Here is a 20,402-nt window from a genome sequence, read left to right as displayed (position 1 = left end):
AGACTTGGGAAGAAGGGAGGGTAGGCAAGACGTTTAGAGGAAGTTTTGTTGTTTAGGGTTAATACTTGCAGTCTAAAGGAGTTCAAAATTCCATAAATGCTGCTGGGTCGGATATGAGGTGGGACAGTGGAGGTAGGTATAGGTTAGTTAACAGGTTGTTAGTGAGGTGGTACTTTTGTAAGGCAGTTTGCCCGAGTATGAGTTGTTATTGTGCAACTGTACTAACTTATTACATTTGGCTTCTGATGTCACAGTGCCTGTTGCCAGAGCCATGAGACAAGGAGAAAGGCAGGTCAGGTCACAGAACACAGAGCATAATTAAAGCACCTATGTAAAGCACAAAGGCAAAATGTGGCTTTTCTTTCTTCTTTGCTTTTCAGGTAGTTTTTCTGGTAGTGACAAGCAGAAAGGAGATATCTATGGCAACATGCTTATTTTTGCAGTACTTAGGTATTTATAGAAGAGTTAAAATCTTTCTGCATGCTTCTTTTCTGCATTTTGCTATTCTTGGTATGAGAAAGGCCTGAGATTACGCCATCATGCAATGTCACAGAATTAAGATTTCTTGGCATATTAGTGAGTGTTTCTCGCTGCCATTATTTTTTTTGTCTTCCATCTTCATTTCAGGGAGAGATGTGGGAGTAGGGACTATTATTTCATCATTTGGCGCCTGATCTTCAGTATCTTACGCATGACATGTGTTCTTTCCTTTTTCTTGTTACCATAGTTTCATTCTGTTCCTATATACTTTTGCTCTTTTTCCGAGTCGCAGTCTATTTTGAACATATTTTGTACTATTTATTGAAAATCACTTCGGTGAAAACACTGTAGAAGTTATATTCAATAACCAATAAACAATAAAGATATAAAGAAATCCTGCTTAAAACAATATGCATAGGCAACCAAATTAAATATTAGAAGTGACCACAAGATGAGATATCCTCTGAAGGCAAATGGAAATATTAGATATAAAATGTATAAATTAGAGTCTAGTGTAAAAAGCCCATCTGCCAATATAGGTAAGATGGAAAGCAAATGAATAGTCACAAAAGTCACAGTAGGGATGCCAACAAATATACGCAAACCTCAAACTGAAAATAATTTTTTGAATGACATGTAGCCATTGAAGTAGGTGAGGGTGTGAAAACCCCTCCTGAATGAGGGTGGAGGGCTTTCTGTAATGCTACTATCTTTACACTAATGGCACACAATCGTATTCTACTGTCCAATCTACTGTCCTCCAATCATGCATCTTTGACTACCTTAATCAACAAAAGATGGCTGCCAGCTAAATATTGTTGAACTCCTCTAAAGCTGAGGTCCCCCACATCCCCTCCTCTCTTTCTCCCATTCACTCACCTATTAGTACCCATTTTCCATTTATATCATTACTTTCTCCTCAGCAAGTAATCACGGTGTCATTATCAATCTTTCAATGTGTATGGAATCCCTGATCACTACAACACTACTCCCAGATGGTACCAAGTGCTAAAAATATGAAAAGAACACCCAAACCTTCCATTTCTTGTAGTTCAGTAAGTATTCTATTCCCTAGTACCTAGTAAACTAGGTTATTGCACCAGCCTGCTTTATATGCCCCACTATAATTGGTCTTTTCATTGGAAAAGGTTTTTAGATCCTTAAATAGACAATCACACTTTTGTTCCACAAACACACATTCCCACTACTTCCTTTTGCCACATGACTGGCTGACTCTCAGCTACAAACAAAGTCATCTATCAGTAAACAACTATATTCAAAACCTTACTCGACATCTCCATTGGCTACCTTGCCAAAGTACGGAAGCATTATATGGCCTTAAGGAATTTGCAATCTGCCATCCAGAACTTGGTGGTCACAATCAAACAACAATGTGCAGTATACAGATTTCGATCTTTCTACCTTCTAGGTCCACATTACTTGAACTCACTACCTCCTAACATTTGAGCATGTCCCTCACTCACTAAGTTTAAAACTTCCTATCAGCGTTACCTCATGCAGTGTTGGAACGTAACAAGAAGTGATGATGTATACTATATCATATTGTGAATAGGTCTTTTGTGCCCACTGCAAAACATTATATTTATACAATACCTCAGTCACCCAATCTGGTTTGTATCATTAATCCTATCTGCCATCAAAGCTATGTACTCCATTATCCTTTAATTCAACATCTTGTTTATAAATATATATTTATATATAAATACGTGGGATAAATGCCCTTTTGCTGTACACTATAAAGGTTTTGCAAGTTCTCAAAGAATTATGTGACCATACAGAGGGATGACGTCGAAGGCCAAGTTCCTTTATAAGGTCATGGAAGTAAAAGGTGAATTTTAGTATCCTTTTAACATACTTCAGAGGCTTTTTTATTCCTTAGAATGCACATTCAGACCTTTAGTTTCTCCCCAAAAATGTTACATTTTTGGTCTCGTGTTCCATCATAGGAAAGAAGATAGTTGCAAACATTCAATATACAATACAAGTGGAATATGTAGGGCAAAATTAAACTCCCTATTTTACAGCTATTAGCTTTTTGCAAAAACATGCTACATATGGTTCAACAAAAATCCATTTACAAATAGCTGCACTTCACGTGTGGTAGCATGCACAGTGAATTCTGCTTTCTTGAGGAACCACACCACTCTGATTTAGCCCTCTTACACTGGAAAGAGTTACCACAACAGTAAATTAATGTGGTTCACCTGAATCACCCGCAGACATATACTCAACCAATATATTTCTGGAAAGCTGGTGTTGCATGGCCTGTGTTAGGGATCCATTTTAGATTCAATTCCTGCTTGATATCTTTTCTAACTGGTGCCTTTTTACATATGTTTCCACTATCGAGAGAATGTGATGTATGATCATTCCTAGAAGACATTGTCACCCTTTAGACTGCCCATTCAGTTCAGGGACATACAATCAGAATGCAATGTATTGTTTTCATTTTCTGTGCTCGTTAGGAGACAGCTCGTTTCTGCTAGACGAACCACAGTAGCAGTTCTGCACATCTTCCACAGTGTGAAAAGAAGAGTGTTTCATTATGTAAACAGCATACGTTATACACTTCTTCAGAGGGGGGCACTTACAGCTGATCATGGAACCAATGTGATCTGTGACTGAGATGCAGCCCTGCTGACTCTGACCTCTAACTCGCAAGGGACGATAACCTGTACACTGAGACTGGCTTTCAGACATCTAAGACCAAGGCATGGGGTTTAGACTATCCCAACGTATCTGTCAGAAGGGTTCTCCTGCTAAGCTCTCTTTAGTATAGTATTAGGTACAGATAGCAGTTAGGTAACTTTAGTAACAATGGCCATGGTTAAATTGCTTATATTTTTTACCATTCTAACAATGCTGCTTACAGTAACATGTCTCATCTTTCTAATAATCACAGTTCATGCTTTTTATGTGAGAATACAATAATTTCAATAAATGTTTTGAACATGCATTTTTGTACCTTTCTAGTGTTTACCTTGTGTCTACCTTGGGCATGCAAGAATGACCAAATGAAAAGTTACATCTGTTTCCCCTGATTCCTTGGGAATCAGAGTGTCATGTTTGTGGTTACCCATAACATCTATAACACTGGTCAGTTTAGGGTTTGGATGGGGCGCTGTGAGCTAGCCAAAACAAACCAATAATTAATGATTATATAGATAGACTAAGGGCATGATTTAGAACTCGGTGGAGGAGTTACTCCGTCACAATGGTGACGGATATCCTTTCCACCAAAATCTAAATCTCATTATGTCCTATGGAAAATACTTCCTTACATTTTTTGAGTTTTGTTTTTACTACATTCACAGATGTGCCTTCTTGTAAATAACAAGTGAGGCGCTTCTTCTGGTTTCTCCTGCTAAAACTTTAAATGATATGATTGATCGCTCAGTTCCCTTTGCAAAATCGAACACATCTTTTAAAAATGGGCTTCTACGTCTGCGAAGATGCTCATGGTTGGCCATGAGGCAGATGATTTTATGCAGGCTCATGTTAATTTGTACAGGTAGCATCAGAACTGTCCCTTGACTTTATACTAAGGAAGGATTAGTTTATTCCTCCAGAAAGGAGATGTAAATTAGTAGAAATAGCTTGTGAGGGACACCTAGAGATTTCCGAAACTTTACGTAGGTTGAAACAAGCTTATTGGTGGCCATCAGTGGACTGAAATTTGTTGATGAATGTAAGGAGTGTCTTTTGTCTGACAAACTTTGGAGGATTAGTACTAACCTATTGCAGCCTGTTCCTTGGCCTGATAAACCTTGGAAGAAGGTTGGGTTAAAGTTTTCAGGACCTTTTACACTGTTTAAATCTGGACAAATATTTGTAATTGTTGCAGTAGACTACCACTCCAAGAGGTTGTATTACACATTTGTAAGGGTAGCTAATAGTAAAATTCCATTTCAAATTTTCAAAGATGTTCTTAGTTAATAAAACCCATTGCACAAAAAATGAACACGATAAACGTTTGTCTTAAAATTACAATTAAAAAGACATCTTAAAAACTCATCAAGATATATTATTGTGGTACCAGTGCTAACAACAATTTTACACCTAAGATATGAAGTGCATTTGGAAAGGCTTCTTAAAGACTCTTCAAGAGATTTTGGCCCTCATCATGACTTCAGAAGCCGCTGGCGCTGAAATAGCACCAGTGCTTAAGACTTAAGACTGCCCTAACACAAATCTCCGAATTCTGCTTGAAATCGGGTGGAATTCTGAGGCCAGTCATGCTGGCGGTTGGCGGTGCAGAGGTGGTACCGCCACCAGTACTGCCACACCAAAAAGAGATCGCACACCACATTACAACCTGTAATACGGTGTGGCGGTGTCCAGATGGTGAGGAGCTGTCGGCAGTAGAAGCACCAGGACCCTTCCCCTCCCGGATGATCTCCTCAAAGGACAAAGTAAGTGTAATGTCCGACAGGGGAGGGTGGTGTGTGCTTGTGTGCGTGCGTGTGTTAATGTCGTGAATACAGGGGGAGGAAGGTTGATATGGGTGCGTGTCTGCATGTGTGAGTGATTATTTGTGGACTGGGTGAGGGGGTGAGTGAGTGTTTGTGGATGGGGTGTGGGGAGCGAGTGAGTGTTTGTGAATAGGGTGAGAGGATGAGTGAGTGTTTGTGGATGGGCTGAAGGGGGTGAGTGAGTGTTTGTGGATAGGGTGGGGTGAGAGTGTTTGTGGCGGGGGTGCGTATTTGTGAGTGAATGGGGAGGGAGGTTGGTGTTTGTGTGAGTGAACAGGGAGAGGGGGTGCGTGTGTGTCAGTAGACAGAAGAGCGGGTGAGTGTGTGTATATGGTGCAGGGGGAGGGGGAGTGAATGAGTGTGTGCACGCGGTGCAGGGGTGTGTGTGTATGCATGCGCATGGGAGAGGGGGAGAGGGAGTGAATGTGTGCATGTATGTGGTGCAGGGGGTGTGTGTGTATGTATGTGTGCGCATGGGGAAGGGGAAGTGAATGCGTGTGTATGCGCTGTTTGTGTTTGTTTGTCAGTGTGAATGGGTGTGTATGTCGTGTTTGCCTGGGTGAGTGCGGGTGTGTTTGGTTGTGTGTGGAAGTGTATGAGTGCATGTGTGCAGGTATGTGGAAGTGTGTGCAAGTGTATCCAGGCGACAGGAATGCTTATTTCTGTCGCCAGGGTGCAAGACCGCCAGCTTTTTCTGGTGGAGCGACTGGCAGAACAATGCTGGCGATCTCCTTCTTTGTGACACTACTAGTGGTATCATGCCTTCTGCTGTGCTGGAGGTGCTCACTTCCAGCCTGGCAGAACCCGGGAATGTGGTGGGATTGGTGGAGGCTCAGCGTTTTGGCTTTGGCGAAACCACCAAACTCCTAATTTGGCACACTTTACCACCGGCCCGTTGGCAGTGACACCGTCACAGCTGTCCTGGCGGTCTTCGGACCGCCAGGGTTCTGATGAGGGCCATTGTCTTTAAATGGTGCCAGAAGCAATGTGCACAGAGGCCTTAACATTATTTTAACTTGTTTTTATGTTTACAACTTGTGTCAAAAATCTAATGGTGTACAGATCTAATCTTGTCTTGCCCCCTTTAAAATTAGCTATAACTGCTTGCCTGAATGTTCGCACTCCCAATGATGTGAAAGAATGTTGTAAGAAGTTTTGCCGCTCTGTCAGGAATACTGGGCAAGCACAAATAATGTGCAAAATAATTTCGATAGCTTGATTACTGTCTCTGCAGGGTTTATTAATTCCTTATGCAGGCCATTTGATTTTAGACAAAGGAACAAAGACGAGAAATCATCCTAGAGCAGATGCATTATTTCCATTATTTTTTGCAGTAAATAACTAGAACTTACGGTTGCTGCGCTTGAGTCTTGTAAGACTGGATGATTATCGGTGAGTAAGCACACTTTGAGATGTTTTTATCCTCCAAAAAGTGAAAGCTCACTCTGAATTTTGTTAACATGTTTACTGAAGACCTGAAATGAAGTTGGGAATTCCCCCAGTTTGTTTATCTGTAGGGACCCTATACTAGATTCTAGATAGTCACTGTGGGGGCCCATGTTTGTAGAAAATTGAATCCAGAGCCTTTGATCTAATGAATCTTCCTTGACGGCTCTCAGCTTGTGACAGAATTTGACAAAGGCTTCTTGTTTTCCATATTTTTGCCTCACAGGTTCAAGCTCTGACCAGATTTGTGCTGGCAATGCATTCTGGGGTGGTTAAAGAGCTGCCTGTAGGTGTTAAGGTTATAACAACTCTAGCCATTCAGATTCTCAGCCACAAAGTGCTTCGTAGCCATAAGGTATGGTAGGCAGAAGCTTTGTTCTAATAACCTGTAGTATGGGTGGGAGAGAGTATCCGCAAATCTTCTTCTGAAGGGATATAACAGCTGGTAAGAGAGACTCTGCATTTGCTTTCATTTGTTCGTTATGTCATAAAAAAGTGCTGTTTGTATCAATTATGACTCCCAGATACTTGTAGGCTTTCACTTGAATTAGTTTGTAGTTATTTAGATGCCAGCAACCTGCTTTCTTAGATCTTTTACTAAATGTTAATACCTTTGTTTTTGTGAGGTTGATGTCCATATTATTTGCTAGAGTGTAGTTACTTAGGTGCATATTTATGGTATTTGATGCAAAACTGGGCAAATGCAGTTTTGAGTCAAAATCGTTCGCGCCTGCCAGCGCCATTCCATGACAGCAGCTGGGGCCCATACCATGGTGTTTGGCCATGGAAATGGGTCCACAGGTACCCTAACAGCTGGTTTGACCCAGGCATTAAATAATAGTGCTAAGCAGGGTTAGCGCCACTATTTGGGTCTGCCTACTCCATGCTCGTCGTTTCTGCACCGGAATATACATAAGGCTGTAGGGGTTAGCGTTATATTGTGGACGGGAATGCCTACCTTTCATCTAATTAGCTCAAGGTAGTTTGCTGCATCCACCACATGACGCTAACTCCAATATTTTGACACTAGACATGTTTAGCATCAAAATATAAATATGGAGTTAGCTCACTGCCATTTTAGCGTCAAAATTAGCTAAAATGGCTCAAGCAAAGTATAAATATGCCCCTTAATTTGTCCTTGTTTCTGCTGAGAACAACAATATCATCAGCGCATAACCATTGGCATAACAAAGGCCCCTGCAGCCCCTGAACTCCAGGGGGTCCCCTCAGCACGGTACACTGTTCACTGGTGGCAGGCCCCAGACAGGGTCTAGTGGGGAGGCGGCCCCCTACAGGTACTTTGCAGGGGGCCCCTTCAAGAAACTTAAAATTTTATTTAAAAAAACAAAACACTTACCTCCTCCGCTGCTCCTTGTCCCTCGATGCTCCTCTGACTCTGCAGGCACAGGCTCCCAGACTGCCCTGCAACAATCCTGATGCTTCTCAGAGCAGCATCGGGATTGGCTGGGAGTTTTTAAGTTTCTGACCTGTTCTTATTGTCTGGACTAGCACTTTCAAGTTAGTGTGGGTGTCCATACTGGGAGAAAGCAAGTCTGACAGTATGGGATTATCTTCTGGTCATCCACCCAGTTGTTGAGGTTGTGAAGTAGAAGCCCAGCATAGTATTTGGTCACATTTTCTCTCAGAGTGGTCAGGTGATAGTTTACTGGATTGCTGTTTTTACCACCTTTAAAGATTTGGTGGATGATCACATCCATGGAATTTGACTGGAAACAAAGCAGTGGTTATACAGGGGCTAGATGGTTCTCCCAACTCTCTGAGCCTGATTTGAAGAGAGCATTGGGCAGGTCACTTGACCCTGGAGCTCCATCTGATTTTCTCTTGTTTATCAGCTTCTCACTCTCTCTTGTATGGTAAAATGTGGTCTGTTTAGTCAACCAAGTCCAGCACAGATGGAGACGTGAATTTATCCGTGCATGGGTTTGTCTTCTTTGAGACAGGCCGGTATCATAATAGGCAAGATACTTCACCCAGGCAGACTCACTGATGTTGGTGTTGTTAGCAGTGTGAGGGCCTCTGCCCAAACTATTGCCAGTCCTCCAGAATTGGCTTGCTTTTACAATCGTGGAGGATTCTTGCCCACACGCCTTCTGTAAACTCCTTTGTGGCTGCCCATATTGCCTTTTTATACACCTGTCTGATTCTTCTGAATTCGTCTAACTGTGATGTATCAGCCAGACACATCCTCACTGCTCTTTTTAAATGTCTCATGTTGTTTCTTGCTGCCCTTAAAGGCTGTACAAACCATTCAGACGTTTGCTTCTTTGGGCCTATTTTATGTCCTTTCTGGCGCGGAGGGTTTGGGAGTGTGTTTAGCAGCTTGGCAAAAAGTAACCCCCAATCTTGCACATTGTTACTGTCCAGGTATGTTTTCGAAAGAGTGAGAGAGGCACATTTTTCAATTATACCTTTTGAAATTTGTCCTTTCCAATGCAGCCTTTTCAGTTTTTCTGATTCTGTAACATTGCCGCTTTTGACTGCAAGCTTTGGACAATTAACAAGGGGCAGTGGTCACGTTCTGGTTGTAACTCAATTCTAAATTATTTTTTTTATCCTGATTAATAGACTTGGGGATGTTAGGATCAGTCTATTGTGGGACTCGTCTTGGTGCAGGTTCTCAAATTTGCAGGCGGCTGGTCCTCTTAAAATCGCACATATAATACCCTAAAGCCCATGCTGGTACATGCCGTGAAAATAGACATACCAATTCTACTGCATCTGATCTCCATTGGTGGCAGCTGATCCGGAATCTGCCATATTACGTTTAGTTTGAAGGCAAGTTCATCCCCGTCCTGATAGTAAAACATTTTTTAAGTTAAATTCACCTTAAACTATAAATTCTGCTGTGGTGAAATCCTCCTTCACACACATACTGAAAGTGTGATTTTTTGGAAGGAGTTTTTGTATTTGAATGTGCACCTCAGTTAATTGAAAAAGACTGCAGCACACATTTTACTCCAATAGATATGCTATAGTTCATAGAAATACATGATGCGTATCAGACCTTATTAAGTAAACTTTCAAGGGAGACGCGAATAGGCCAGTGAGCCTTTTGACTCACTTCGAGGTTTTCCCACCATATCCCATACATGCATAGATCAATAATCAATATCAATCAATAACATTAGAAATCAATAGGAGTCAGTAACTCCACACCCTTACAGTCCTGAATAGCCACGCTTGTATGTAAAAGTTAGAATCTTTATTTCCCTATATTAACAATGCCAATGTCATGTAGCTTAATCTCAAAATCAATTGATAAACATACAAAAACATTACTGGCTGTCCAAAGCGGCTAAAGAATCGCAATCTAATCAAAGCTTGAGCTACTACACACTCCAAGGCTACAGTACAAATTAATAGCAAGAATAACTGCGCAAACGATATAACATACATTGAGATTCAGCAGAGAAAAGACATCAACAGTTATTACATGTAGCGAACTTCATCAGTGAGAGCCCTCACTAACATCAGATTAGAATAGCATGTTTGGACTTCATGCAAAACAATTTAGTCACACAAATTTGGAAAACATCTAACTATGGCTCTATCAAAATAGGGGTTGATACCTAGTAACAAAAGCAAATAGACCTAACAATCAATATCATAGTCAGTATGCCTCTCCTCAATTTGGATCAGCAAGCTGTCACAGTCTTCGTCATCAGGAGATCAGTCTGGTCAGCAAGGCATCAGGATTCAGCATCAAAGTTCAGAAAAGTCAAAGTCTTTTTAAACAGTAACGTTAAGCACGTCTCTTCTCAAGATGGAAAAATGGGCAAAAATGGCTTGTCTTCCCTCAGTGCAGTCTGGCTAAGTTAGATTTCCTAAAACTACTTTTCACATCCTAATTGGTCAGGGGATCGCATGTTCACACAGTCCAATGAAACTAAAACCCTTAATCTAAAGTTCTTCTACCACATGGTTCACATGTTGATGATTGGCTCCTTTCGTCCCGCTCCCGCCATTCGGCTCATTAGGTATCAATATTGTTGCAGCTAATACTCCAGTCTCACGAGAAAGAATTTTAGCTACGAACTCATTGACAGTACAGTGGAAAATCACAATTTAATTCTCTAAGCATCCATTTCATACAATGCCTAAGAAATGCAGCTTGACATGAGGCCGTGCAACTAGGTCAAGACCGCGCCAAATTAAGGCTTACAATTAATAAAGCTAATACATAATACATAACCTTTAATATGACATATTACTACATTACTCAAACATAAGCTTAACATTGCAAATTAATAAGCCATTAATGTGAACATTGGCGGCCACTCTGGTAGTCGCACCTTCAAATGCCTGCATTATTTTCCTCTAAGTTAGTACATTTTCTACACAAATTTAACACTCAAAACACATGAATATTCATTATTAAAATCAGCGTTAACAATGCAAAGCTCCTCAAAGTTGTGATTTATAGTCCTTCTTCCTATAGTCTAGTGGAGAGAGCTGAGCACTTATTGAAATATGTTATTCAAACAGATTTGTGCAACAAGATGTGTGTAGACTAGTATCTTAGGAAAAAAGTGCTTGGGTTATATTATTCTCCAAGACACTACTTGTGTATCTTCAAGTGTATTGTTGAGGGGCATAGAACCTAAGTCTAAACTGAAACCTGAGTTGATGAAAGAATGTGGGATGTTGACCGGCAAGGCTGGTTTTGAACAGAAAAAAGCCTAAGCTGTATGTGAGCTTCTAGAAAGAAGGTAAGACCCTTTACCTACCTGTATAGCCCAAGGCAAAAGGCATGTCTGGCTATTAGAACTTTCAATTTACTGAGGACAGAATGTTCTAAATAAAACAAGGTGAGAAACAGAAAGTTAAAAATTGCACTGTTGGCGACGAAGTCATATGCCAGCGATAATTACCTCTGAGCTGAACTTTGTCTTCAATGGAGCTCCCAACATTCCAATGTTTTAGTAGATATTAGAATATTGGAATGCTGGGAGCTCCGCTCCATATTGATTGATTTAATATACATTGAAATGAACTAATACCTGTTAGAAATGGGGTCTTTGGTTGACAGTCAGGTTACTCCCTGTCCAAGCAAGGACCCTCACTCTAGTCAGGGTAAGTCACACACAATCCAAATTATCCTGAGCCTACCATCTGGTAGCTTGGCATTGAGCAGTCAGGTTTAACTTAGAAGGCAATGTGTAAAGTATTTGTGCAATAAATCATACAATAACACCATATAGCACCACAAAAATACACCACACAGTGGTTAGAAAAAGATATAGGGCCTGATTCTAACTTTGGAGGACGGTGTTAAACCGTCCCAAAAGTGGCGGATATACCACCTACCGTATTACGAGTTCCATAGGATATAATGGACTCGTAATACAGTAGGTGGTATATCCGCCACTTTTGGGACGGTTTAACACCGTCCTCCAAAGTTAGAATCAGGCCCATAATATTTATCTGGGTAAATGCAGGTCAAAACGATTAAAATGCAATAAGTATATGTTGAGATATCACTGGAAAAGTGATATAAATGCCCATATTTATACTTTTTTAGTGCCGCATTTGCGTCGTTATTTTACGCAAATGTGGAGCAAACTTACAAAATACAATTGTATTTTGTAAGTTTGCGCCTATTTTGCGTCAAAAAGCGGCGCAAATGCTGCGCTAAAAAAGTTTAAATACGGTCAAAAGTGTCTTAAGTCTTTCAAAAGCAAACAAAGGGGGTCATTCTGACTCCCGCCGGGCGCGGTCACTGCGCGCCCGGCGGGAGCCGCCAAAATACCGTACCGCGGTCGGAAGACCGCGGCGGGTATTTTGAGGTTTCCCCTGGGCTGGCGGGCGGCCTTCAAAAGGCCGCCCGCCAGCCCAGGGGAAAACAACCTTCCCACCATGAAGCCGGCTCGTAATCGAGCCGGCGGAGTGGGAAGGTGCGACGGGTGCTACTGCACCCGTCGCGTATTTCACTGTCTGCTATGCAGACAGTGAAATACAAGCGGGGCCCTCTTACGGGGGCCCCTGCAGTGCCCATGCCATTGGCATGGGCACTGCAGGGGCCCCCAGGGGCCCCGCGACACCCCCTACCGCCATCCTGTTCCTGGCGGGCGAACCGCCAGGAACAGGATGGCGGTAGGGGGTGTCAGAATCCCCAAGGCGGCGCAGCAAGCTGCGCCGCCTTGGAGGATTCTGACGGGCAGCGGAAAACCGGCGGGAGACCGCCGGTTTTCCTGCACTGACTGCGGCCAAAGCGCCGCGGTCAGAATGCCCTGCGGGGCACCGCCGGTCTGTCGGCGGTGCTCCCGCCGACCCTGGCCCCGGCGGTCTGAGACCGCCGGGGTCAGAATGACCCCCAAAGTCTCTTTGAAGCACAAAGTATCTAGTTCGCATGCAAAATCTCCGCAAAGAACTGCAGAGGAGGAGATGCATGGAAACAAAGGGGTATGCGTCGATTTCTCGGGTTGCACACGGCAATGCGTTGTTCGGTTTTCACGCAGGGACAGCTGTGCGTCCATTTCCGGTGCTCAGTCGTGGATCCTCTTTGGGTTGGGGGTTTTTCAGACACCTCGGGGACGATGCGTGGATTTCCTGCGCTGGCAGGACGAAGTCACAGGAGCTGAGTAGATTCGGTGGGCGTTGTGTCCAATTTTCTACTGCATGACAGGCGATGCGCCGATTCCTCTCTGGAAGTCGGGCTTTGTCGTTCCGGCCTGGCTGTGCGTCAATTCGGTCGGCCTTGCGTTGAATTTCCGGTTGCTATGCTGGCGCTGCGTCGATCTTCTCGTTGTGAAATCGGGCTGCGTCTTTCCGGTTAATCGTGCAGTGAAATTTTCACCGCGGTGTAGGCTGTGTGTCGTTTCTGGCAGGCTGTGCATCGAATTTTGTCGCACAAGGAGTCCTTCTTGTAGAGATGAAGTATTTTTGGTCCTGAGGCTTCAGGGAACAGGAGGAAAGCTCTATCCAAGACCTTGGAGAGCACTTCTTCACCACAGCCAGAGAGCAGAAAGGCAGCAGGGCAACAGCAAGGCAGCAGTCCTTCACAGAAAGCTGACAGGTGAGTCCTTTGGGCAGCCAAGCAGCTCTTCTTGGCAGGATGCAGGTTCTGATTCAAGTTTCTTGTCCAGGAAGTGTCTGAGTTGGTAGGGGCAGAGGCCCTGTTTAAATACCCAAATGTGCCTTTGAAGTGGGGGAGACTTCAAAGAGTGGCTTAGAAGTGCACAATGTCCCATTAGGGGGTGTGGCAGGCTTTTGTGTGAGGGCAGGCTACTGTCCTTTGACATGCAAGTGTCAGGCCCTCCACCCTACCAGCCAAGGAAGACCCATTCAAAATGCAGATGTCGGCAAGTGAGGCTGAGTATCCTGTGTTTGGGGTGTGTCTGAGTGAATGCACAAGGGAGCTGTCAACTAAACCCAGCCAGACGTGGATTTTAAGGCACAGAAAGATTTAAGGGCAGAGAAATGCTCACTTTCTAAAAGAGGCATTTCTAAAATAGTAATATTAATCCAACTTCACCAGTCAGCAGGATTTTGTATCACCATTCTGGCCATACTAAATATGACCTTCCTACTCCTTTCAGATCAGCAGTTACAACTCAAACAATGTATGAGGGCAGCCCCAATGTTAGCCGTTGAAGGGAGCAGGCCTCACAGCAGTGTAAAAATGAATTATGGGGTTTTACACTACCAGGACATGTAAACTACACAGGTACATGTCCTGCCTTTTGCCTACACAGCATCCTGCCCTATGGGATACCTAGGGCACACCTTAGGGGTGACGTATATGTAGAAAAAGGGAGTTTTAGGCTTGGCAGGTACGTTTAAATGCCAAGTCGAATTGACATTGGAACTGCACACACATGCCTTGCAGTGGTCGGTCTGAGACAAGGGTAAGGGGCTACTTAAGTGGGTGGCACAATCAGTGCTGCAGGCCCACTAGAAGCAGTTAATCTACCGACCCTGGGCACATATAGTGCCCTCTACTAGGGACTTATAAGTAAACTAAATAGTCCAATTGGGTATGATCCAATGTTACCATGTTTAAAGGGAGAGAGCATATGCAGTTTAGCACTGGTTAGCAGTGGTAAAGTGTGTAGAGTCTTAAAACCAGCAAAAACTGTATCTAAAAAGGAGAGGGAGGCAGGCAAAAAGTTAGGGGTGACCATCCTAAGGCTGTCAGGTCTAACATGTGCCCCCCCAGCTGATAGTGGGGACGGCTACCCAACCTCCTGGGAGCTCTCATCGCTAAGGCGCAAGTATCTGGAGAGACCATCAGCACTGGTGTGGTCAATCCCCGGGCGATGCTCCACTGTAAAGTCCATCCCCTGTAGGGAAATGGACCACCTCAAGAGTTTGGGATTCTCACCCCTCATGGGCATGAGCCATCTGAGGGGCCTGTGGTCTGTCTGAACCCTGAAGTGAGTCCCAAACAGGTATGGTCTCAACTTCTTCAGTGCCAAGACCACAGTAAATGCCTCTCTTTCAATAGCATTCCACCTCTGTTCCTGTGGTAATAGTCTTTTGCTAATATAGACTACTGGTTGGTCTGAGCCCTCCTCATTTAGCTGTGCAAGAACAGCCCATATGCCATGCTCTGAAGCGTCTGTCTGCACAATACATTCCTGAGAGTAGTCAGGGGCCTTGAGCACGGGCCGTGCACATGGCTTCCTTCAGAGTGTCAAAGGCTTTCTGACAAGCCTCTGCCCAATTCACCAACCCAGGTTGCTTCTTGGAAGTAAGTTCTGTTAAGGGTGGCACAATGGTACCATAGCCCTTGACAAACCTACAGTAGTATCCAGTGAGGCCTAAGAAGGCTCTCACTTCGGTCTGTGTTCTAGGTAGTTGCTAGGCCTTGATAGTTTCAATCTTGGCCTGGAGTGGCTGCACCTTGCCACCACCTACGAGGTGACCCAAGTACACCATAGAACCCTGCCCAATCTGGTACTTACTAGCCTTGATGGTCTGGCCTGCCTGTTTCAGAGCCTGAAGCACCTCCTTGAGGTGAAGCAGGTGTTCCTCCCAGCTAGAACTATAGACAGCTATGTTATCTAGATAGGCTGTGCAGAAGGCATCCTTGCCGGCTAGGACCCCGCTAACTAACCATTGGAAGATAGTGGGGGCATTTTTCAACCCACAGGACATCACCCGGAACTGGTAATGGCCATGAGGTGTAGAAAATGCAGTTCTCTCTTTAGCCCCCTCAGTCAAGGCGATCTGCCAGTACCCTGATGTCAGATCAAAAGTACTCCGAGTACGCCGAGCCTGTCAACAAGCTCATAAGCTCAGGGGATGGGGTGAGTGTCAGTCCGTGTGACTGAGTTGAGACCCCTGTAGTCTGCACAGAACCGGAGTTCTGGCTTTGCACCAGGGACAGCAGCCTTCGGACCAGCACCACAGGGCTGGCCCAGGGATTGCTGGACTTCTCAATAACCCCTAAGGCCAAAATCTAGGAGACCTCCTCCTTGATGCTGGCCTTCACCTTATCTGACAGTTTGTAAATGTTGTTCTTAACAGGGGGACTGTCTCCCATGTCAATGTCATGGACACACAGATGGGTGAGTCCAGGAGTAGGGGAAAACAGGGAAGATAACTGCTCCACCAACTCATAGCAGTCTCCTCTCTGATCTAGAGTCAGGGAGTCAGAGAGATTGACACCCTCCACTGACCCATCACCTTCTTTGTCAGAGAGGAGGTCAGAGAGAGGTTCACTTTCCTCTTCCATGCCCTCATCTGTCAACAGGAGAATACTGACCTCAGACCTCTCAAAATGAGGTTTGAGTCTGTTATGATGGAGAACCCTTAGCGGTGCATAGGGGTCTTGAGGTCCATTAGGTAAGTAGCCTCCCCCTTCCGCTCCTTGATCTCAAATAGGCCAGACCAGCAGTCCTGGAGAGCCTAGGCTCCACTGGCTCCATGACCCAAACCTTGTCTTCAGGTGAAAACTCAACCAGAGTGGCCTTCCAGTCATACCACTCCTTCATCACCTCTTGACTGGCCTCAAGGTTACTCTTGGCCTGCTTCCAAAAGCTTTGGGTTTGGTTGTGGAGGGCCAGCATGTAGCTGACCATATCCTGATCCTGGGGAGGTATCTTGGAAGCTTTCTCCCAGCCCTCCTTGACTGTGCTTAGCAGTCCCCTGACAGGGTGACCATAAAGAAGCTCAAAGGGGCTGAACCCCACCCCTTTCTGGGGCACCTCTCTATAAGCAAACAGCTGGTATGGCAAGAGGACATCCCACTTAAGTCTCATGGCCTCCGGTAGGCCAGTGATCATGCCCTTAAGGATCTTGTTGAATCTCTCAACAAGCCCATTGGATTGAGGATGATAAGGGGTGGTAAACCGGTAGGCCACCCCACACTCATCCGACATGGACTTCATGTATGCAGACATGAAGCTTGTGCCTCTGTCAGACACAACTTCCTTAGGGAATCCCACATGGGTAAATATTCCCATCAGGGCTCTGGTCACCACCGGGGCAGTCACTGTTCTCAGAGGGTTTGCCTCTGGATAGTGGGTGGCTTGGTGCACCAAAACCAGGATAAACCTGCTGCCCAAGGCAGTTTTGGGGTCCAAGGGACCAATGACATTGATGCCCACCATTTTCAAAGGGAGTGCCAACGACGGGGAGTGGGATCAGGGGGTCCCTGTCTTCCCACTAGCCTGGCAGATGGGGCAGACCCTGCAGAAGTTATCTGAGGCTACCCGTGTTCTAGGCCAATGGAAGTGGGTGACAAACCTGGCAAAGGTCTTGTCTTGGCCCAAATGTCCTGCCAGGGGGATGTTGTGAGCCAGACCCAGTAGGAAGGCCCGGTAACACTGGGGGACCACCAGCACATGTACTGCACCAATGGCCAGAACCTTAGGCTCACTGTAAAGGAGATCATTCTCCCAGTAGATATGGTGATCGACAGAGGCTTCACCAGATGCTTGGGATGTGGCCTGTCGCCTCAGACCCTCCAGGGTGGGGCATTCCTTCTGCGCTTTGCAGAATTCTGCCCTGGTTGGCCCACCCTCTACTTGCCAGCCAGCAAGTTCAGGCAGGTTGCCCAGGTCAGCTATGTCCTTTCCAGTTGGCTCAGAGGCCTCCTCCTCCTCAGGGACCCATCCACCACCATAGGAACATCTGAAGCAGGTTTCCCGCACCTCTTGCCCTTCCTTTTTGCAGCTGTCTGGGCCATTCTTCCAGACGCCCTTGACTCCCTTCCCGGGTAGCCATGGACCTTGTGGTCATGCAGACCCACTCAGGCAAACTTAAAATCTCCATGTGAGATCTGAGCTCTACCTCCTTCCAGGCAGTATGCTCAAGATCATTGCCTAACAGACAATCTACAGGCATGGCAGGACTCACAGCTATTTTCAGAGTACCAGAGACTCCCAAACTCAAAGGGAACCAGAGCCACCAGTAGGTGACTCTCACGATTGTCAGCGACTATGACCTGGTGGATTGTATTAGGGACTATCTGCTCTGCTGACACCAGCTGACTCTTGACAGTAGTCATACTGGCTCCTGTGTCACGCAGAGCCTCCACCCTTTGCCCATCAATGGTGACCCACTGCCTATACTTTGAAGTATTGGCAGGCATGTGGGCCTTGGGCATCACCTCTCTATCTCCCAAGGATACTAGGAACACCTCTGTGTGCCTCCCAAAGCTAACTGGGACTATCCCCCCTCAGCGCTACACTAGCCAGCCCACGTGTCTGTCGAGTGGTGGACTGTGCTCTCTTGGAACACTGGGAGTCGCCCTAAGAGTGTCCATGCTGGTAGCACTCTAAGCAATTGGGGATGAACTTTCCTAACGTCTTGTCAAAGAACCCTGGTTTCTTCCCAAATCTAGTAGAGGAATGGTTACCACCACCCCCTTGGTAATTGTTTTGGGGGCCTTTTGAGAGATTCTTATCTTTAAGTTTATCTCCCTCCTCTTTCTTCTGTTGGGAACCCTGAACACCTTTTTGCCCCCCCTCCCCCGCTCAGATGCCTTCTTGGACAATCTGGTGCTAACCCAGAGGTCTGCCTCCTCAGCAAGCTTCCTGGGATCAGTCAGCTTACTATCTACCAAGTGCTGGTGCAACTCTGTAAAATAAATACTGAGCATATGCTCTTTCTGAATCAAATCATATAACCCTTTGTAATCATTTACTTTGCTGCCCCGCACCCATCCATTCAGTGCCTTATTGGAGAAATCAAAACAATCTATCCAAGTTTGTGTGGAAAGTTTGGTGCTGTCCCTAAACCTCTGACTGTATTTCTCAGGGGTCAGTCCAAACTTGGCCAGTAAAGCGGCTTTCATGGGTGCATAGACATTCTGATCATGTGGAGCTAGTGTAATAAGTGTGTCCCTCCCAACTGCTGGCACATAAAACCAGAAGGCGGCCCCCCCATTGCTCCTCAGAGGTCCCATGGGCCCTTAGTGCAACTTCATAGGCAGTACATTTTTGGGTATACAAAATTTTTTCTCCCCAATAGGTCCTGCATGTATGCTGCCACCATCACTTCTGGACTCAGACTGTCTCGCCTTGACCTGCAACTCCTTGAGACTCAGTTCATGAGTCAACAAAACTTTCTTCTAATCCAAAGCTCTCTCAGCTGCAGCCTCAGCTCTCTCGGCTTCAATCTGCTTGGCTGCTCTCTCAGCTTCAGCCTGTTTGGCTTCTCTCTCTGCCCTCCTTTCCTCCTGTTGAGCTTTAATTTTCAACCTTGCCATTTGCAACTGAAATTCCCTCTCTTCACTCCTTTCCTCTGCTGTCAGGCTCTGATCAGAGACACTGCTCCCTGGTTTGGCAGGGGGCACAATTGCAGTGGTAACATCATCCACTGATGGCAAAAAATCCTCTGAGGGGCCATTCTCTGGACTCTCCTCCTCAGCATCCTCCTCTGAATGGGCTTCTGCCCAGGCCCTCAGCGCCATTTGAAATTCTTCCTTTCTGGAGGCACCTTGGGTGGGTACTCCCATATCCCTGCAGAACCCTTTCAGCTGTTTGACAGTATACGTCTCCAACAGTGCTTGGTCAAAATCTCCAGCTTGAGACCCAGCCTGAGACATGTTGAGTGAGGATTTTAGTTTGAAAATTGTCAGGTAAAACGAATTTACAGAAAAAGATAAAAAATCAAGTTGACCTTCAGCTGTGGGTAGGTAGTGAATACTTAGCTACTGTATGTCGCTGCACAAATACAAGTCCTATTTCACCGCTTCCACCAATGTTAGAAATTGGGTCTTTGGTTGGCAGTCAGGTTACCCCCGACCAAGCAAGGACTCTCACTCTAATCAGGGTAAGTCACACACAATCTAAATTATCCTGTTCCCACCCTCTGGTAGCTTGGCACTGAGCAGTCAGGCTTAAGTTAGAATGCAATGTGTAAAGTATTTGTGCAATAAATCATACAATAACATCATACAGCACAACAAAATACACCACACAGTGTTTAAAAAATATATCATATTTATCTGGATAAATGCAGGTGAAAATGATTAAAATGCAATAAGTATATGTTTAGATATTAGTGTAAAAGTGATATAAAGTGTCTTGAGTCTTTTAAAAGCAAACAAAGGGGGTCATTCCAACCCTGGCGGTCAGTGTTAAACTAGCGGCCAAACCGCAAACAGGCTGGCGGGTAAAAAAATGGAATTCCGACCCTGGCGGAAACCGCCAACAGAGACCGCCACATTACCACACCGCCCGCCATGGCGGCACAAACAAACAGCGTGGCGGTCACCTCCAACAGACAGGCGGAAGACAATGTACAGCCCACCCTATCACAACCTACCAATCCGCCACCTTTTCCGGGGCGGTAGCCCCGCCGATAAAAACACGGCGGAAACAGGACTTCGAAGGGAAAACGCTCACCTCCATAAAGCCCACGAGGAGTCAGGACAGCACGGAACCCGAACTCCACATACTCCCAGCGATTGTGTTCCTACTTCTCTACCAGGAGCACGAACGCCGGCGCAGAAGACAATGGTGAGTACTGCACAGGGGAGGGGGGTGGAGAAAATATTACGGGTACACA

The sequence above is a fragment of the Pleurodeles waltl genome, chromosome 1_2 (genome assembly GCF_031143425.1).
Source record: "Pleurodeles waltl isolate 20211129_DDA chromosome 1_2, aPleWal1.hap1.20221129, whole genome shotgun sequence".
In the NCBI taxonomy this organism is placed as follows: domain Eukaryota; kingdom Metazoa; phylum Chordata; class Amphibia; order Caudata; family Salamandridae; genus Pleurodeles; species Pleurodeles waltl.
Note: the sequence above shows the minus strand (reverse complement) of the source record.